The sequence below is a fragment of the Pinus tabuliformis genome, chromosome 5_1, assembly GCF_031772625.1.
Source record: "Pinus tabuliformis cultivar Carrire ecotype Pingquan chromosome 5_1, CPIR1, whole genome shotgun sequence".
Lineage (NCBI taxonomy): Eukaryota > Viridiplantae > Streptophyta > Pinopsida > Pinales > Pinaceae > Pinus > Pinus tabuliformis.
In genome coordinates this window covers 897,404,526-897,410,525 of record NC_142305.1, presented here as the reverse complement: position 1 = coordinate 897,410,525, position 6,000 = coordinate 897,404,526, and positions in this window count along the sequence as shown.

Here is a 6,000-nt window from a genome sequence, read left to right as displayed (position 1 = left end):
CATTTTGACTTGGACTCTTTTATTATTTATAATGATGAGGGCATCGATGCACAGGTTACTCAAGCAGAAAATGATACTGAAGAAAAATAGGAAAATCGGACTTGAATTGTGCAGCAAAACAATGAAACTGAACCTTTTTGTAACATGAGCTTTGATGGCTCTTGTGGCAAAGAAGGTTCAAGGGTAGGTGTTTGGGTGTCCAATTAAGGGAATAATCATGTACAAGGTCATTCCTATAAACTCAATTTTCATTGCACCAATAATATAGCAGAATATGAGGCACTTCTCTTAGGATTACAACTATTGAAGAAGTTAGGTGCTAAATAATTGTTGTTCAGGGAGATTCCAAATTAATTATTAAACAGATCAAGGGAGAATATGCTGCAAAACATCCTAGATTGAGAAACTAAAGGAATGTTGTCCTTCACTTTTTAAGAACTTTTAAAAAATATGATCTTTTTGTCATTCCAAGGAATCGGAATGTATTTCCTAATGGTTTAGCTTATTCATCTAGCACATGCCAAATGCCCCATCCAAACAAGCAATATACAGTAGAGGTTAAACATCGTCCTGCTCTACCTGATAATATGAGACATTGGCAGGTATTTGGAAGTGATAAGCAGATTGAAAATTTTTAGCAATCCGAGGAGTATGAAGACAATAGCATAGATTCATACTGTGAAGAGGAAGATCAAATTATTGAATTTCTAGACTCTAAAGTAGAAAATCATATTGTTAAATATATTAGTGTAGATAAACAGCTTAATGATTCAAATGTAAATATAGATGTACATAAATTAGAATTACATGAAATTGATCCAGAATAAGAAGAATTTGAAGTACTTCATCTTAAAGATAATGTTCTTCCAAGGGGTATAGCTCCATTAGAAGAACTTTTTTATTTTAATGATGTAGCAAAAAAGCCAAAAATGGAACCCATAGGGGCAGACATAGAAGAATGCAATATAGGTAGTGAACAGAATCCCAAAATGGTAAAACTCTCAAAATCACTGACTATTATCACAAAACAACAATATATAGCTCTTTTCAAAGAATTCACGAATGTCTTTGCCTGGAGTTATGAGGATCTCAAAGCATATGACACTAGTATCATACAACACAAAATCCCAATAAAAGAGGATAAAAAACCATTCAAGCAAAAATTTCGTAGGATCAATCTTGTCTTGAAGCCTTTGGTTGAAAAATAAGTAAAAAGGGTGTATGATGCAAAAATTATACTTCCTATTAGATACTCTAAATGGGTGTCTAACATTGTCCCTACTAGAAAGAAAACTGGAGAAATCAAAATGTGTATTGATTTCAGAAATCTAAATAAGGTATCCCTTAAAGACAACTACGTGTTACCTAAAATGGATCATATATTACCAAAGGTAGTAGGGTATAGTAGGATTTCCTTATTAGATGGTTTCTTAGGTTATAACCAAGTCTTAGTGCATCTTGATGATCAGGATAAAACTACTTTCACTACACCATGGGGCACTTTCATGTATGTGAAAATACCCTTTGGGTTAATGAATGCTAGAGCCACTTTCCAAAGAGCAATGGATATTGCCTTTGTTGATGAAATTGGTCATTTTATTGTGATTTATCTAGATGACATTATAGTCTATTCAAAAACTGATGAGGAACATTTAGCACATCTTAGAAGAGTGTTTGAAAAATGTAGAAGGTTTGGCATTTCAGTCAATGCTAAAAACACATTGTTTGGCCTTGAGGAAGGAAAAATTCTTGGTCACATTATTTCGAAGGATGGAATTAGGATTGATCCCAGTAGAATTGAAGCAATTATGAAAATCAGTCATCCAAGAAACATCAGAGAGCTTCAGTCTTTTATTGGCAAAATAAATTTCCTAAGGAGATTCATTCCTAACCTGGCAAAACTTCTTAGAAACATAACAAACATGCTTAAAAATGACTCTGAAATCAAGTGGAGTATTGAGGCTAAACAATCCTTTGACTTAGTTAAATAGGCATTGACCAAGGCACCAGTATTAATCAGCCCAGGGTTTACCAAAGATTTCATAATATTCTCTTTTGCTTCTGAACACACCATTGCAGCAGTTTTACTGCAGAAAAACAGTAAAGGCTTTGAATAGCCTATTGCATTCTTTAGTATAGCTTTAAGAGATGCATCTGTGAAATACAATATTATGGAAAAATAGGCCTTTGCATTAGTCAAAGCATTAAAATATTTTAGAGTATATATTTTGCATTCCCATATTATTGCTTATGTACCTAATTGAGTGGTTAAAGACATTTTGACACAGAATGGACCTGATGGGAAGCGAGGCTAATGGATTGTTGTCATTCTGGAATATGACTTAGAAATCAAGCCCACCAAGTTAATCAAAGGGCAAGGACTAACCAAAGTGATTGCTGAGTCAAATTTCCATGCATTAGACATTAACTTTGTTGATTCATTAGATAATCATGAGGAACATGCGACTACACAAATCGATGAGGCATTTCTTAACTCACCCTGGTATGTAGACTTGCTTTATGTTTTATTTAATTTAAATGCTCCTCCTGGTTTGACAAAAATAAAGGCAAGATTTATAAAGTTAAAAGCAATCAAATTTTGCATTACAGACAATGTATTGTATTGGAAAGATGTTGGGGGTATTTTACTTAAATGCTTGTTGAAGAATGATGCAAATAAAGTTATGTAGGAATTCCACAAAGGTGGTTGTGGTGGACATCTTTAATGGAAAACCACGACCAATAAAATCCTTAGAGCTGGTTTCTACTGGCCTACCCTATTCCCTGACATCCACAAACAAGTCACTTCATGTCATAAATGCCATATTTTTTAGGGAAAGAGAAAACTGTTTCCCCTGCCCTTAAAGCCTATGTCTGTTGAAAGCCCTTTCTAGCAATGGGGATTGGATTTCATAGGTGAAATTCATCCCTCTTCCTTTGCCCAACATAAGTGGATTCTTACGGCCACTGACCACTTTACCAAGCGGATATAGGCCACCCCTTCCAGAAATGCCACTGATGTTGTCATTATTAAATTCTTTGAGAATAATATCCTCTCCAGATTTGGTTGTCCTATAAAACTCATCACTGATAATGTTGCAGCCTTCAATTCTAAAAAGATGGTTGAATTCTTCCATAAATACCACATCACTTTGGGACATTCAATAGCTTATTACCCTTAGGTAATGGGTTGGTTGAATCCTCAAATAAAATTTTGGTAAACATCATCAAAATGATGTTAGAGGACAACAAAAAGTCTTGGCACAACAAGTTGGTCAATGCACAGTGGGCTGACAAACTTACTACTAAAAACTCCATTGGCATGTCACCATACCAATTGGTCTATGGGATGGATGATGTTTTTCCATCCTCCTTAGGAGTCCCAGTGATGAAGATCATACAAGAACTGCAAGCTGAACCCAATGATGTACATAGAAGGATTAATCAAACTATCTAGTTGCAGCAGTCCAGGGAGGAAGTATGCAACAAAACCGAAGTTATCCAAGAAAATGTTAAAAATATTTTTGACAAAAGAACAAAAGATGATGACTTTAACATTGGGGACCAAGTTTTGAGATGGAATTCAAGGAGAGAAGACAAGGGAAAACATGGAAAGTTTGATAGTGTTTGGAATGGGCCATATGTTGTTCATGCTAATGTATTCTACCTTAAAGACCTAGATGGAGCAGAGATACCTGGAGGTCCTGTCCATGGTAGGATGCTGAAGCACTACATTTCCTAGCCTATAGATTTTCCTTTCATCATTGTGAATATCATAGTCTTTATGGTTTTGATTGGGTAACTTACTAACAAAGGTTGAAGCCCGCAGTGAAGGCCCTAAGCCTGGATTAATGAGTTTCCATAGTATCTTTAACAACAAATAAATCAGATGAAGACATTACAGACATGGAGTACACAAGGCTACTGATCTTATGTTCTTGACACTTCACTTGGAGAAATGCCATCCCCAACTGGAGCCACTGTTAGGGTCCTATAAATTATAGGATCTCAAGGTGATTGAGTATTTTGTATATGTAATTTTATATTGTACATAAATTTCAATATTCAAATGATTTCCAAAAAATATAAAAAAAGAAAATGAAAAGAGGGTATGTTAAAAAGAAAAATAAGAAGAAAAAAAGGAAATAAGAACCCCACAAAAGAAAGAAAAATAGAAAATAAGACTGAAAGTGCTACAAGTCCAAGTTCCACTACTAATAAGTTATATCTTTTATTCCATTTTCAAAATAACGATTGTGTGCAAACTATTCTTAAATGCCACAATGATTAAAATTCTATTCAGGTCATACAGTTTAATCATGACTAAACACATTTAAATTTTTGTTAAATAGATTAGTGAATGAAGGTTTACCAAACAATTTAAACTTGGTAAATCAGTAGCTAGGTAGAGATAAAATTGACTCAACAGTTTAATTTGAGTCAATGGTGAAATAAGTGATAGGATAAGGTAGATGTATATAAAATAAAAATGATTTGGGTCTGCTAGCTTAAGTGCACCCTACAAAGCAAGAAGAGAAAATGTTAGCTTAGAAAAAGAATGGAATGCAAAAGGGTAGGTAGAAGCACTATGGTGGTTAGAGGAAAAACATGAAGATTTATCCTACAGTCAAATGTCAGGTATTATTTTCATGTGCAGAAGAAAAATACAAACGATTAAAGTTTTATTCTAAAGTTTAATATATCAATAAATTTTTGGTGTATTAACCCCCCTATTCCTAAACTTTATTACCCCACCATACAATCTAACTATTCCCCACTATGCATTGGATTCATTCCCGCCGACCCCAACAAAATCCCTATCACGTCACATTGACACTCTGCCACCTATCCCCTCATTTACGGCCACCTCCCAAGATCCGATGGTCGATGGTGTATTTCGCCACCCCCCCCCCCCCCACCATCTGAACTTTACTGTCGCGGGGGTGGTCCGAAATGGGCAGTATTCGAAACCACACCTGCTGCTACGTGTCAGCACTCCATTATTTCTCACCCCCCTTAGGCGAAACCATTAACTACCACCCTCCCCCCATCCAAAAAGTAGTTTCTTCACCTCCCGAAACCACTCTTCTATCTGTTGCGCTCCCGCCACTCACCTTCTACCACGTCATTTTCCCATTGACTCTGCCAATCACATCCGCTCCCTCTAAAATTAAGTCGTTAAGCAATCAATTCGCTTAACCGTTAATTCAACGGACCCATGCCACCATCAACGAGAAAACCAGAGTGTTATATAATCCCTCCTTTTGATCATTAACCAGTTACTGATTTTTTACATTGCCACTGTTATCGCTCTGTTATGGGTGTACAATTCCAAATTACAAACACTTCACTAGGCTGGGAACATTGCTTGCTCACTCAGTTCCAGGCTATTACCTCTATTTTTGTCCGCCAATCCTAAGTCTTCTCTATGTACTTAAACTTGTAATCCAGTTTTCACCACTGTCCATAGCCTTATCCGAAGATGCCTCCAAAAGACAAGGGACCAGAGGAACCTGTGAGTCCTCTGATCCACCCTCCCATTGATTTCCACCACATCCCTTTGGCAGACAAAGACTATAAGATCCATGAAACTCTCTGTGAATTTGACCTTTTTGAGATGTATTACTGGCTCGAGGACAAATATATAGATAAATCTGATGACATTCAACTGTGGGAATCCAATTTTCCCCACTATATTTTCCCCGTACCCACAACACCCCAGAATTTGTTAGGAAGTGTCATGCATGTTATTTGCCAAGCCAAAGAGCCATCATTGCCCCCATTGGAGAAATTTTGTTCACTATCACTCCTCAAGCTATAGACCAGATGATGCAATGATCTGGATTTAAATAGGAACACAAAAAATTACAGATATAACCATAAATAGAGAGATGCAACAAAAATAACACTTCATTTCATTAATGTAAAATACTAAAATATGCTTACAAACATAAATGGAAATAAACCAGCTAGGGTGATGGTAGCTTATCTCTGAGAAGA